The following is a 16,518-nucleotide window of genomic DNA, read 5'->3' as shown; positions in this document are numbered from 1 at the left end:
ATGAAACTAAAAAGAAATAGCGTTGGGTAAACTTAGGCTCATAAAAGTGTGATCATGTTTCATAGGGTGGTTACAATCAGTTCTAGACATGTGGACTCTATTTTCCATAAGTGCATCTTAGAAATCAGGTGTCGTATAGTAACTCTCATCTCATGTTTACCCTGGTGAGTAGGTTAAAGTGGGTAAATATGGGGTGTAGTTCTTACACATTCAACACTAAGGAAAGAGTGAGGTTATTAGTACTAGGTCAACCCAACATTATATTCACTTAAAAGTGTCCTTCACAAGATCATAGCAATTACAATAATAATCATCAAGGATGTTGGGAAAAATACTGAGAGGGTGGGGAGGCATCAGTATTTTCAAATCATTAAAATTTTCAAATTCATATCTTGGTTTCTGTATGTGAATTTAGTCAAGGGAACCAGCATGTGTATGTGACTGTTATTAAGACAATTAACGTATATCATGTAAGCTTACTTTTAGTTTATTCTTCTTCTATTTATCTTGAGATAGTGCATCAATACATCATTAAACATTAAATAGACATTAAACATGTGAAAGAAGAACCAAATAAACCATCACACATAAGCAAAAAACATGAACACCAATATTTAAAGTTGAAACCCAATGATGGAAAAAAACACCTATTTTTGTCGTCTCTATCTTCTTTTTAATATAAAGAAAATATTTTACAATATTATACTACTGCAGACTCATACCAGTACGTAGGCACCCACATGTAGAAGGCTACAACCTTCACTCATTCTCCAGCACCCACTAGAAGCGAGCACCAACCCCCTGAGATCGTTCACCGGCACCCACGAAAGGGAGATCTAACCCCTTGATCTAATTTACAAGCTACCATGGGAAGGAAGCTTCAAATCCCTCATTGAAGGCTCCAACCCTCAACACTTTTGGGGACCACATTTCATATATTTTCATACTAGATCCACCTGCTACAACACATCATAACTTGTCGGCCACATTTCATCAAATTTTCAGACTAGATCTACTACCAACATTTAAGCCCAAAACCAATCATTAAAACTAAAAAATTATCATTGTAATTCAACCATGATCTAACCAATAACTAAACCAATAGAACCAATCAATCACTATAAACAAATCACAGAATCATCTGAATTAACCAAAACTCAACAAATCAAATGAAACAACTAGAACAATTAGATTATTGTAACCAGAATACCAATCAACATACTACACATTATAGAAACTAGATTCTATTACTGCAAACCTTGATCAACCATATGTCAAAATATATATGGGACTTTATAGTGGCAAATCCTCATGTGTACGTGCTTTCCACAAAGCATACCGACATACAAATCTTTAATCACTGATTTCTAAAAACTAAACCAATATCATCCTAAAATAAGTACTGAATCATACTTAGATCTATTGCATCATTTTAAAATAACCTAAGAACCTTCACTGAACTTCAATCATAAAAAACAAGTATCATAATCGTTCTTCAATCTGTGAATTCATAATCAAAACATCATTGTTTAAGTATAGATCATGAAGAAGACTTCATTACCAAACAAAAGAAAGACAACAAGATTGATTAAACTGATTAGACATTATTTTCATCATAAGCCTACTTTCTGTATGCGCTTTCCTCAAATCATATCCACGTGTATACACATTTTTCAAGAGACAAACTTGCATGTACGTGAACTACTAGTATCACAATCCCATGTGTACGCACCTTGCAGGCTATAAAACTCATGTACAAATCTGCAATTTCTGATTCAGACCTTCACTGCAACACAAAACTTCAGACATACCCAGATCTCAGGATACACAGAAAAATCATGCATCAAGACACTATCAAAATAGATCAATTCACCTCATAATCAATATTTTCACCTTATATCTATTAGATTTGATCCATCATCAAATTCTCAGGTCCATACATAGCTTTAGATCAAGCAAAACATCAATAGCCCATTACATGCATACTTTCTTCAGATCTAACTATTCGTAAGATATTCATCACTTTCACACCCACTACCACTTTTATCCTCATCTCCTTATATAACTTTGCCCTTATCCAATGCCACAGGTCAAAACCATACTCCAATTGATAGTTTTCTTAAACGAGATCAAAAAAATTTGTTGTTGGGATCAATAGCACAGGGAAATACCATGGTAAGGTTCCTTTCTATTTAGAATACCATGGTGTGGAAACTGTACATGCCTTTTCTTCTTCATACTTGTGTGTGTACGCAGATTTTCTTAACAGAACCTACGTATACTTCTTGAAATTTTAACTTTTTCATTCCTCTACCTCTAAACTGCTATGCCTTTGTCAAAACAATACGTCACATATGTAGACACATCATTTTGACATCTATATCAAGTTGCTTTCCATAAAATAAAAACTCATTTAAGTTGTCATTAATGAAAACTCGTCAGATAGGTTTCCATCTAGGGCAACACATAATTCATAATTCCAATAATCTCCCCTTTTGGACTTGATGGAAACCACTTTAGCTTTTGGTCATCAGAACTTATAGATACCTGTAAAACACATCAATCCAAGCACAAAGATTTTCAAACACCAAGATAATCTCCCCCTTTGATATCAAGGGAATAGAGTTGACCAATACTGAATGAAGGATTCTCTCTTTAGTGTTGTAGATTGAAACTACTGAGTACTGAATATTGAAGACCAACCATGCTCCCCCTGAGCACATGCTAAAATTTTTGAAAGTTGTACAAAAAAGTACATGACTCTATGACTCATATGACTTGTCCTATTAGCAAGGAATCAAAATTACATCAATCACCCAATCAAAGTCAGTTTACATATTTGACATCATTATTACATCAACTTCCCAAGCACATTGGGGTTGAAAATTACATCACATGTCTAAAAGGACTTGACCACAACAATCCATACATGACTAAATTTACAATGATTACATCATACATCTTTTCATGACCTTTACATCAAAAAATTGTATATTTCAATCATCAATTCGCAAAATAAGACAATGTAGCTTCAATATCATCAACTTGTTGATAAAAATCATCAAGCAAACATAATGCAAACAATTCATTATTTGAAGCATAGAAAATTCTCCCTCTGAACCTGTGCCAACTGTTCACTGTCAGATCTAATCATATCATTTCATATACCAATAGGAGTCATCAAAGTATCTTCATTAACTAGTTATCCATCAAGTCATCAAAAGCTTATCCAAGACAAAAGCACTTTCAAATAACATCAACAAATTTTAACCATTAACCATTAGAACAGAAAAACCAATCAATAATTGATTAAAGCATATCAAACGCTTCTCCTAAGTCTATCCCATTGTTTCTTCATCAAACCAAGATATACATGACTGTTTAGCTCAAAACTCACATATACACTTGACTTTTATTAATACGATCCACGTATAGAAAGTGAAATATTGAAATTTAACACCTTCAACTCCCCCTGAGTATGTTTTGTCTATACCTATATACTTTTACTATACCAGAGCCACTTTCAGTAGTATAAGTATCATGGAAATAAAAAAAATCATGGGATTCATCATCAAGTCACATATGTATTACTCCCCTTGAGCATGAAGAATCCATTGAGTGATGATGCAAATACCATTCCTAATTTCTGTCTGAGATATTCAAATGCATCACATGGAAGAGGTTTTGTAAAAAGATCAACAGCTTGTTCTTTTGAGGGAACATGTTCCATTTTTAACTTTTGTTCAAGCACCTATTCTCTTAGAAAATGATATTTAATTGGAATATGCTTGGTATTGGAGAGCATAAACAAGATTTTTGAAACACTAATTGCACTTGTATTATCACACATAATGGAAATGGGTGGAGAACAATTGATTTGAATATCCTGTAATGTTTGCCTCATCCAGAGAAGTTGTGTGCAGCATGATGCAACATCAACATATTCTTCTTCTACTGTCAATAAAGAAATTGAGCTTTGTTTTTGTTAAACCATGATACCAAGCAGGGCCCCATATAGAATGCTCCTCCACTAGTTCCTTTTCTATCATCCACATTTCCTACCCAATCTGCATATGTATATGCATGAAGAGTAAGATTTGCATCTTTGGGATACCATAAACCAAAGTCTTGAGTCCCTTGTAGATATTTGAACATTTTTAACTACCTGAAGATGAGTTTCCTTTGGATTGGCCTGAAATCATCCAACAGTCCCAACTACATGCATGATATATAGTCTTGTTGTTGTAAGATAGAGTAGACTTTCGATCATGGATCTATATTATTGTTGGTTGATTGTGGGAGAAACATCATGTGAACCAAAACTACATCTTGTCACCATGGGTGTGTAGACCACTTTCCAATCTTCCATTCCATATTTCTTTAGAATTCTCTTAAGGTACTTTGTTTGTGAGAGGAAGATGCCATTCTTTACTTGTTGTACTTGTAAACCAAGAAAGTATGTTAGTTCACCAAGTAAAGGCATTTGAAATCCTTGTTGCATGATAGAAGCAAACCTTTGACTCATGGATTCTTCATTGCTACCAAAGATGAGGCCATCCACATAAAAAATAACAATTAAAATTTTACCATCATCCACTTTTATATATAGGTTTCTATCTGCATACCGCTTAGTGAAGCCTTGTTTTTCATATTTTTCAAGGTGATAATACCAAGCACGTGGGGCTTGTTTTAGCCCATAAAATGATTTCTTGAGCTTTCAAACAAGTTTTTCATCATTTCCTAGAATAAACCCTTCAGTTTGTTCAATATAGACTTCTTCTTCTAGATTCCCATTCAAAAATGCAGACTTAAAATCCCTTTGATAAACTTTGAAATGATGAAAGCTTGAAAAGGAAAGAAAATTTCTTATGGCTTCAAGCCTGGCTACAGGTGCAAATGTTTCTTCAAAGTCTATTCCTTGTTGTTGAGCATAACCTTTGCAAACAAGTCTTTCTTTATTTCTAATTACTTCTCCATTCTCGTTTAATTTATTTTTGAATAACCATTTTGTCCCAATAAGATTATTATTATGCAGTCTAGGAACTAATTCCCAAGTGTGATACTTTTATATCTGGTCAATTTCTTCATGCATAACTTTAACCCAACATTCATCCTTTCTATCTTGATTTACATTTTGTGTTTCAATTGTGGATAGTAAGGATAGATGACTAGCAGTTCCAACAAGAGTTCTTCTAGTTTGTATTCTGGATTCCTTACCACATAGAATTTGATATTCTAGATGCTTTTTCTAAACATACCTTAATGGAGTCTTTTCTGGTGCTTTTGTATTGTTAGTTCCTTCAATTGATTCTTTACTGCTCATTATTTTGGCTAGATGTAAGAGGATCTTTGTCCTCTATTGGTGCTTCCTTTTTGGTACCTATAGATGCTTCATCAATCACAACATGAATGCATTCAACAATCTTTTAAAGTATTTTATTGTAAAATTTATATCCTTTTCTTCTAGAGGAGTATCCAAGAATAATTTCTTCATCAGTTATAGCTTCAAACTTTCCAATTTTATCATTATTATTATTTATGTAACACTTAATTCGAAAACCTATGAAATTCTTAATAGTTGGGGGTTTACCATACCAAAGTTCATAAGGTGTTTTATCGTTGTTCACACAGATATGCGCTTTGTTAAGAATATTTACCATTGTAGGTGTTGCTTCACCTTAGAAGGTATGAGTTGTCTTAGACCCATCAAGCATGGCACATGCCATTTGTTGAATTGTTCTATTCATTCTTTATGCTACCCCATTTTGTTGAGTCTTAGCTATAGAAAACTGCCCCTTGATGCCATGTTGTTCACAAAAGTCGAAAAAATGGTTTGATATGTATTCTCCTCGCCTATCAGATCTGAGACATTTGATTTTCAATTATGAATCATCATCTAATAAATCTTCGAAGGCTTTAAATTTATCAAATGCTTCATCTTTAATAAACCAATCCATCACATTCTAGTAAAATCATCGATAAATAAGATGAAATATTGTTCACCTCTAAGTGACCTTTTCTTTACTGGCCCACACAAATTAGTATGAATATATTCAAGAGGCTTACTTGCATAACCTTCTCTGGCATTGAATTTTACCAAGATTTTCTTACTGAATTGACATGATTTGCATATGGTGTTTTATGGTGAGAGATGTTCGTCAAATCATGAAATACTCCTATCTTGCTTGACTTATGTAATTGATTGAATCTTAGTTGTCTGAATATTTTGTGCCATAACCAACCTTATTCTGCTTTGCTTATGTAACATTGTTCTGGGCCTCTTTCCAAGACATAAACAATACATGGAGTTATTGTTACTTTTATTATGGTATTTCCTGTATGGACATTTCGGACCAAAAAATTATTTTATTTGAAAACAACTTCATTCCCTTCATCGCACATTTGGCTGACTATTAACAAGTTATGATTCAATCCATCAACAAATAAAACATTTCCATATTTAAACTTTTAATTTAACATAACAGTTCATTTTCCTATGATAGTGTTGAGGCCTCGAAAATCGCTGCCACAACAAAGGGGAAACCACCCGGTCCGGACCTTAGTGCAGCTCCTTTTTCGTTTGGGATAGTGGCTCCGACTGGGGGTAATGGGACCAGTTTCCCAAAATTATAGATAAATGGGATGGATGAATGACTTCTGTATTATGCTAGCGGTAAGCGATGGATTTATACTATCAGCAAAAATATAATAACTAAAATCTATCCCGGGGTCTTATCAATCTTTCAAAGTGTAGCGTTTGATAATCTGTGCTTTAAGGTAGGCATATAGATGACTCTAACACTAAAGCATAGAGATTTAAATCATTAAAGATTGTTCTGCATAATTAGTTATGCAGAACGATAATAGCGAATTACTACACTTATTCATTTATATCATTGACACACGCATGAGTAAAAGAGATAACAAATCACAAAACATTCAATAGTGAAATGAAATGAAGATTTGCCGTTATATCGCATTCATGTATTCAACAATAGCAAAGATAATAACATAACAATTCATATAAAAGGAAAGAATGCAGATGCAGATAAAAGTACCATGTAAGCTGCTTAACAATCCAATGTATTAATCGCTATGTCGCAGTCCTTCCTTCACACCAGAAAGCATTCCAAACAAGAGACAATAGTGTGCAATTGCATAAAACAGCCTTCTAATCAGAATTAAGAACCATTGGTCGAGTTTCACAAAAGAATATAGACTGAAGCACAATAGTGCAAACTTCAGCCTTTAAGTCTATTACAAAATTTTACGACCCTTTCCAAAACAATGAAAGGGTCTATAAATACTATACTAATCTAAATATCTAAACAACTGAAAAGCTATTAAATTGGCATCAATAAATGTTTGTTCCATCTTTCTTGGCAATCTGGCAGTTGGCGGCAATGCTTCATTCGGTGGGTTCTTTGCCTTTACACCTTAGCTGACATATCGCCAGCATTAGCTCTACTTCTGGTGGAGTGTTGAGACGCGAAGTTAGCTGGGCATCATATGTAGCATCTTGAATGTCGGGGATCAGGCATCCGAGGGCATCTGTTAAACACTTGAGAGCAGACCTTTGAGTATGTGGCTTGACTAGAAAGAGCCAATATGTATCAGAGGTTAAAGTATTTACTCCTGTAATTAACTTCCTCTGTTCCTCCAAGTCATGGTAACTTGTTTGTTCAAGCATATCTGCTGTTGTTATGCTTCCAGGTGTGCACTTGGAAATCATGTTAGCCAACTAAAGTGTATCATTGACTAGGTCGGTCATATTGCTGGCAATTATTTTACACCTGGAAGCCGCCCTTTCTGCTTTCATTACCTGAGTGTTCCATTCCGTGAAGAGGATGTCTTTGTACGCTTCATGGATTCGGGATAAATTCGCTGCTTTCCCTTCGTTAGTGTCTTGCCACTCAATATAATCGGATATGGCTTCTTCGGACTGATCTAGCTCATTTCTGGCCTTCTCTATTTGCTCACACACTGTTGTAGATATTTCGCATAATTGCTCAGCCTTAGTAAGTTTTTGACATAAAAGTCTGATCTGAGATATTAATGCGCCATTTATTTGAGTTGCCTCTGCTCTGAAGAGTTTCACATTCTGTGTACTCTTGATACCTTCAAGCTGTGTTGATAGTTGAGCTATGCGCTCATCTTTTGATTTCATCATCAACTCATTTGATGCTTTTAACTGTGACAATGCCTCCGACAATTCTTTTGCCTTCTGAGTTTCACTTTGGTCTATCCTTTGTCTTTCAATTTGCAGTTGCTGGGTTAACAAATTGTTTTCATGCTGTTGAGCCAGCAACTGCTCTTCCACCTGCGCTGCTTTGTTTTTTGCTTCTATTACCTCTGCCTGTAATGCATATATTTCATGGTCCTTAGTCTTCAACAGAAGACTTACCTCCGATGCTTTGTCGATGGTTGCTGCTGAATAAGCTCCCGCGAATTGCGACAGCTTTGTCAGATCATCGGAGGGATCCAAATCCTCCTTCCAGACCATATTGCCCGTGACTGTTTGCTCAGGCAAGATAGAAGGTTGATCAAGCCTTCGTCTTTTCTTAGAGCGCTTAATAACGGCTCTATGCTTTGGGCTGTAGAAAATATCCAGGGGAGGAATTTCTTCCACCTGGAGAACAATTTGATCGGAAGGGTCCTTATTGATTACCTCGACATCCTGTGAAATGGGTGGGCCGCTGGTCCCTCCTAGAACCTGAGAAGAAGTGGTATCGGGCGCATCGCTTGTTTTAGAGGAGCCTTTGTCTTTGGAGCCTTCCTTACCACTGATAATGGAATCGAATTGGTTCCATTGTTTAATCAATTTAGAATCGGTGGAGGTTTGCTTATGTTGCTCTGTAGGGGCTTTGCTCCGTTCCTTTTCTTGTTCTAATTTCTACTGTTCTTCAAGTGCTTTTCGCTGTTGCTCCTCTAATTCCTTTTTTTGCCTATCTGCCAGTTCTTTCTTTAGTTTCTCTTCTTCCTTCTTCTTACTATGCTCTTCTTCCTTCTTTGCCTTTTGCTCCCTTTCTATCTGCTCCTTTTTCTGCCTCTCTGCTTGTAGCTTCTTCTGCCTTTCCTCCTGTTGTTTATCCTGTTCTTTAGTTGTAACCGGAGGTGAATGTATTTGTTGCCGACCAGGTTCGCTTGAGGAAGACGCTGGGGTTGTGGATAATAACTCTAGGGGCAGAGTTTGCAACCTCTGTTCCCTAAGTTTATTAAACTCAGTCAACGCCTCATCATTGTATTTCATTATTGCAAGCTGTTTGGCTTGGCTTATTGATTCTATACCTATGAACAGGTCATCAAACAGATCCTCTTGATGATCAACTTTTGTCAATTTTGCTTGTTCTAGGGCAGTGTAGGCAGTTTGCTTTGGATCATAGAGTCTGCTTGGGAGAGTGGCCAAGGATAAAGATTGGATTTTTGTTGCCTCTTTTTCTGCGTGCTTGTAATTAAGCAGAGTAAAAACCCCAATTCTTAAAGGAAAAGAGGGCCAACCTTTATTCTTCTCTTCTTTGAGAGTTTGTGTGACACTCTCGGCCATAATCTGGTAACAGATTTCCCGGGCTAACACCTTGTCTGGGATATATAAGGGGAGGACATGCGGCCTAGCCTTACTCCCAAAAACTCTGATATAAGTGAAATACTCCTCCCCGAACCAACTTGCTACGGCTGGTAAGTCGAAAGAAGCTTCATAGGAAATTCTGGGAATGGGTCTGTCATAAATAGAATAGTAAATGGGCACCATGAAACCATTACAAATTTGGTACAAATGGTCCTTGTAAGAGGACTTCCACAATTTCTGATGGTATAGATGAATGGGTGTTGGGTCTTGTGTGGTCCATCTCCAACCGAGAACAGGAAACTCAGAATTAAGACACAAAGTATCCATAATGTAAGCAGAATAATAAAATGGAGGGATTTTCCTTTCGGAGATTATAGTTTTGCTTCTGAATTCACAAACAGCTACGACCAACTTATCCGAAAGAATAGTGGCCCAATCCATGATTATAGCATTGATAGCCGCTTCCATTAAGGGAACCATGTCAATATTGATATTAACATAGTCATGTAATCCCCACAGTCTACACATCATAATCCCCGCATAGCAATAGGGAGAAGCCAAAGAAACGTTGGAGTACTTACCCGAACTTTCATGCTTGTGCTTGGCTGGGTTATTGCCTCCAATCTCGGAGGGGTTCGGATGGTGATTCATTTTCACTTGCGAATTTTTCCACAAAGGTTCTATTGTAGACTAGCTCTGATTCAGGCAGATGATACATTCGCCTCAGGTCATCAGGCTTGAACGACCCGAAAATCCTTCCGTCCCTTGTATGGAAAGTTCTAGCAGTGATGGGGATTTCTTCAATTGCCCAGCGCACCACATCTGTGTAAGGGAGAACCTGCTCTCTGGCCGCTATTCTGTGTAGAAAGGAATCAGCCAAGTCTTTGAGCGTTGCATCAGATTTCCTTAGTACATCAACACTAACTGTTCTCATTGTCACTTTTGGTTGCTCGGCCTCCAACAGATTATATGTGCCCTGCCATGTGGTCCTAGCAAGACCAGTGCACGTAGTGTCCGAGATTAAGCCTTTCTTCGAAATTGAAGCAGCTTGACCTGCAACGGGTGTTGTAGTAGAACCAGAACTCTTCTTATTTTTCTTCCCCATCACGTTTAGGCTTTTCTCAACAAACGAACTCTACACAAGCGCAAGAGAAATCGTAATACGAGAAATAATGAAAACAAAGCGTAATGGGAAAGATATATATCACTTGAGGCATGGCGCTATTAATTTTCAAAAAATGGTTGCGGATCCAATCACTGGTAAGGGATCGTATATGCATTAATGGTGATTTTAAGGCCTGCTATCCATTAAATGACCTTTACGCTGTTATTCAGTTGAATGACCCCCCAACGCGTGCAACAGATATGATATGCCTTAGACGCAAGTATTTGTTAACCGAAGGGGCAAAGTTATTAAATACGCATGCCTTACCTTATCCCTGTATTTAACGACATTTTGAAAACTGCGCTTTATCCGCCGGCTTTAAATATAACTTTAAAGCTTAAAGCAATTGCTTTTTGGAAATGCCGATTACCGTTGAATAATGTCGCATCGCATGGGGGAAAGATTTACTTATCGTTTGAAAGTAGCCCTGGCGAACTCCGATAGCGATATCGCATCGCATCGGGGAAAGACCTGAGCGCCTTATGAGAGTGCATAGGATACCGCCGACGGCCGATAGCGATATCGCATTGGGTCGGGGTTTAAAACTTAAAGCGTTTTCCCATAAGGGGCCGGGCCGATAGTCGATCGCCGATATAGCGTCGCATCGGGGTGTAAGATATGTGCCCTTTATGTGTATGCATCGAATACCGCCGATTGCCGATAGCGATATCGCATCGGCAAAGACCAAAGTGTCATTTATATACATCTCTCTTGTCATTGCGATATGCGATCTTTCGATCGCTTTATCGCAATAACAAGGATTGTTTTATTTTGGAAACATTGTTACTCGAAAAAGGCTCCAATTCACTAACACTTTTGATTATCATACCTTTTTCGAACAAATTCATCAATACCAATTAATTTTTTTAAAAGGGACCCATTTCATATGTTAATCATTTGTAAATACATTCAGAATGAAATGGGGGGTTGTTGTAGGGCACAACAATTGGCGATTCGTTGGTAGAACCAGTTATCTCTGAAATTAATACAAACACTCAAGTTTTTCAAAAATAGAAACTCAATCAGAAGGAAAAACTTCTAATATAACTAGATATTCATGTGTTCTGAATAAAGTGAACTCAATTTTGTTAACTGTGTCTCATTGAGTTTCAAGAAACCAAATACATAATAAGTTTCAAAAATAAGTCTTTATTGGTTCATAGTGATAGAATAGAAAACTTTCCCAAATCATCTTTTATAATTAACCCCTCTGTCATAGGTAGAGCCTCTGTTGCCAGCAAACATTTATAGTCTCGACAGGGATACCTTTTAACCATAATATTGTCCACTTTTCCATTCACATAAGAGTGTGATTAACAGAATGAATCCATAAAATGTTTTCATATTTTATTTTTCATCTGTTTTTCTTTATAATAAATAAGATAAAAAGCCACTGTCCTGGTTTGGTAGCCAGTTTATGACAATGCCATTCACTAGGAATAATTTAACTGATCAAGCTGGCTCGTGATGAGACCCCTTGTCTTGAAATTTCAAGCCATTACCCTGTTTTGGTAGGCAGTATTGGTAATGTCAGTTTAACCTATTTCCCTATGAACATGGTAAGCAGGCTTATGATAAGACCTCTTATCTTTAATCTTTTATATTTTAGAATTACACTCTGAGTAATCATAACCTTTAGTAAATGGGGTGAACAATTTTCTCCTTAAGAGTGGGTGGATGACAGGTGAAGAGTTGAAGATGCTGAAAATGGGTTAGCCTCTATCTTTTAACAGATAACCTTTGGAGACTAGTTTTGGAAACAGAAAATGATTTGGAACTTTTACCTCGTGAAAGGAGTCTTCAAAATTTAGATTATAGTTTTAGAACACAATGATATCTAATTTCCTAGAAACTAGTTCTTTTGATTGAGGGTTCTATTATCTAAAAACAAATATTTATATTATTTTGTGAGACAGCTTCGTCAAACACAACAAAAGGTCAATAGAGATACTCTACAGTTTTATTTCCTACCAATCCTACAAACTACGCAAATCTACAAAAGGAGAAGGGGTTACCTTCTCAATTAAAGAATTTCTTCAGGATCAGGCCATTGACAGGGAGAGAATCTCTCATCCCTGATAAATCTTGCAATATAAAAGTTGAATGGCCTATTTTTTCACAGATCTGAAATGGTCCAAGCCACATTTTCTGAAATTTGGTATGCTTACCTTTATCTTCATGGGCCTTGTCCCATTTGAGAACCAAGTCACCAACTTGTAGTTGTTTGGAACCGGATGATGCTGAGTCAAAAGATACTTTGATGATTTGTTGATGTTTAGCATGAGTGATTCTGGCTTTTTCCCTCTCTTCCTCTAATTTGAGAATTTGGTCATGTCTAAGTTGGATAGAAGAAGACGGAGTCTCTTGAATGAACTGCACTAGGGCTAAAGATGGAAGAACAAGATTTGTAGGCAACACGGCTTCTTTTCCATATACCAGATTGAAAGGAGAGGTCCCTATAGAAGCCTTTTGTGTTATTCTATCAGCCCATAATGCAAAGACCAAAGATTTATGCCAGTTTCTATGATTCTGTTCAACAGTTCGCTTAATGATTTTGATGAGATTCTTATTAGTAGATTCGGCTAAACCGTTTCCCTGGGGATAATAATTGGAAGAATATTTCAGTTTAAACCCTCTTTTAATAGCAAAATCATATATAGCGTTTCCTGAAAAATAAGAAGCATTATCAAAAACAAGAGCGTTTGGAACACCAAACCTGGTAATGATGAATTGGTCAATGAACTCGATGATTGCCTCTGCATTTGCCGCCTTCAAAGGAATAGCCTCTACCCATTTAGTAAAATAATCAGTAGCGGTAAGGATATACCTATGTTGTTTAGAAGATGGTGGAGTAATTTCCCCGATGATATCTAACCCCCATTGTTCGAATGGCTGTTCAATGTTGACAGGTTGAAGAGGGAAAGCTGATTTTCGTTGTCTTCCACCAGATGTTTGGCAATTAAGGCATTTTCTTACGTGCTCATGGCAATCTCTAAATAGAGTAGGCCAATAATATCCAGCATGAATAATCTTGTGAGCTGTTGTGTCAGCTCCAAAATGTCCCCCAGCTGGTCCATCATGTAGCTCCTGCAAAACCTTTTGAGCTTCAGGTTTCTCAAGACATCTTAACAGAATAGAATCATAATTTTGTTTAAACAACACATCATCAATGAGAGTGAAATTCTTAGCTTTTAACCTAACGGCCCTTTTATTCTTGTAAGATAAATTTGGAGGAGCATAACCGTTCTTTAGGTAAAATATCAAATCAGCATATTGAGATTCAGAATCAGTGACACGTATTTGATTGATTGATTCAGTTTGATCCATATCGCTTGATTCAGGAATATTTGATGCTCCTGCCAATATCCTGCAAAAACCTTGGCCCCTGACAATCTTTGCTGGCTTTATTTCTAAGTCATACTCTTGAAGCGTTGTAACCCAATTGGCTCTTTTTTCACCCAATTCTTTCTGAATTAATAGTTGCCTAACTGCCGGGAAAGGAACTATTACCTTTGTATGGGTTTTTAGAAGGAAGGGTCTATAATGTTTGACTGCTTTGAATACAGCAAAGGCTTGTTTTTCCACATCCGAATAATTCAATTCGGCACCTTGAAGATTTGAACTGAAAAATGATATGGGTGCTTCTAAGTTGTTATCGTTCAGTTGTGTGAGTACTGCGGCATATGAAGTGTTGGACGCGATGGTATATAGTGTAAAATGATTAGAAAAATTTGGAGTATTCAAGGCTGGGGCATTAATTATTGACTGTTTGATAACATCAAAAGCTTGTTTTTCTTCTGATCCCCATTTGAAGACTGAATTCTTCTTGATCATTGTCTGAAGTGGTAAAACAATCTGTGAAAAATCTGGAACAAATCGTTTGACAAAATTAATTTGACCCAAAAATGACTGCATTGATTTTTTGTTATGTGGGAAAGGGATTTCAGAAATTTCATTAATCCGATCAGGGTCAATATAAATACCATCTTTGGATACTATAAATCCTAAGAGTTTTCCTTGATCTAGGGCAAAGAAGGACTTTTTTGGGTTTAGAGAAATACCATATCTTTTGCATCTATGAAAGATCTGATTTAAGTCATGCAAATGATTATGTCTCTTCTTAGAATACACAGTAATATCGTCTAGATAGACGACTACTGATCGATTAATTAACCCTCTGAAGGCTATGTCCGTAGCTCTCTGAAATGTCGCTCCGGCATTTATAAGACCAAAAGGCATTTTCTGATACGCATAGGTTCCCCATTTTGTTCTAAATGTAGTTTTAAGCTGGTCATCGGGTTGTACCAGAACTTGATTGTACCCTGAAAAACCATCTAGAAAAGACATCAATTCAGAACCTGCCACCGATTGGAGAATTTGCTCCATAGTGGGTAATGGGAAGTTGTCTTTTAAGCTCGCTTTGTTTAAATTCCTGAAATCAATACAAATTCGAATATCGCCATTTTTCTTCCTGACTGGCACCATGTTAGAGACCCAGTTTGAATGTCGGACTGGAAAAATAATTTTGGCTTTCAAAAGCTTATTAAGTTCCGACTTAATCTGGCTCTCCAAATTAGGGTGTATTTTTCTTAATTTTTGCTGAATTGGTTTTTTATCAGGAAGCATAGGAATGGTATGCTGGATAATAGATGTGTCATATGTCTTTAAGTCATCATATTTCCAAGCAAAAACCTGTTTGTTCTTTCTCAACAATTTAATAAATGCTTCCTTTTCATTCTGAGAGAGTCCTGTTCCTAAATTGATATTTTGAGGAGACTCTTTAGTTCCTAGATTTATCAATTCAAACCTAAGGGTAGAACTTTGAAGCTTTGTGTTAATTACAGGTTTAAACCTGTCTTTAATATCATAAAGATCTTCTAATTTTACCACTGGTTTGGGGATCGAATTTTCTTTGAGCACTTCTTTCATCTGGGAATCATGATCATCTTTGTCAATAACTTGCTTATCATAAGAATTCTCAGAAGTTAAAAATTGCAAAATATCATCATCATGATTAAATACTCTCCAATTAGTGACATTGTCAGGAATTGAGGATCTGAAAAGTAATTCTACAGAAAATCTATCGAGGCTGTAGTCTTCAGAAGGTAGAAGCTTTGAAGCTACATTGGCTAGTAAATCTGCGGCTGAATTTTGAGATCGAGGTATAGAAGAAATGTTGAATGCCAAAAAGTGTGAGGTAAGCTCTTGGACGAGCGATTGGTAATGTTTAAGGTGAGTCGAAAGGCAATGAATTGCATTTCTAACTTGTTTGACAATGATTTCCGAATCGCCGAATACCTTTAGATATCGCACCTCCAAGCCGATTGCTTTGTATAATCCTTGGATTAAAGCTTCGTATTCGGCAGTATTGTTAGTGCACTCAAATTCTAACCTACAAGACAACATTGTCTTTTCTCCTTGCGGACTAACCAATATACATCCAGCTCCTGAACCTTCAGTGGACTTAGAGCCATCAAAATACAGAGACCAGAATAAAGGAATATTAACAAAAGTATCTACATTTTTCTCAGCATCATTAAAACATCTGGACCTATCAGTTTGTGAAAAATTTTCTATTTGAGATGTAAAATGATTAACTGAAAAAGGAGATGGTTGGGCAACAAAGTTGCCAAAGAATGATTCTGCCGAATAATTCCCCAAAATGTTGTTGTTGAATGCCACAGGTTGGTTTTCTTGCTCGAATTCAGTAACTGTGTGGGTCATATGCTTCTCACAGTCAATCCTTATTTGATTTGGCTTTCCCTTGTAGGGAAGCCACATATGTGAC

The sequence above is a fragment of the Pinus tabuliformis genome, chromosome 8, assembly GCF_031772625.1.
Source record: "Pinus tabuliformis cultivar Carrire ecotype Pingquan chromosome 8, CPIR1, whole genome shotgun sequence".
NCBI lineage: Eukaryota > Viridiplantae > Streptophyta > Pinopsida > Pinales > Pinaceae > Pinus > Pinus tabuliformis.
The sequence above is the reverse complement of the archived record's forward strand: the minus strand, read 5'-3'. Positions refer to the sequence as shown.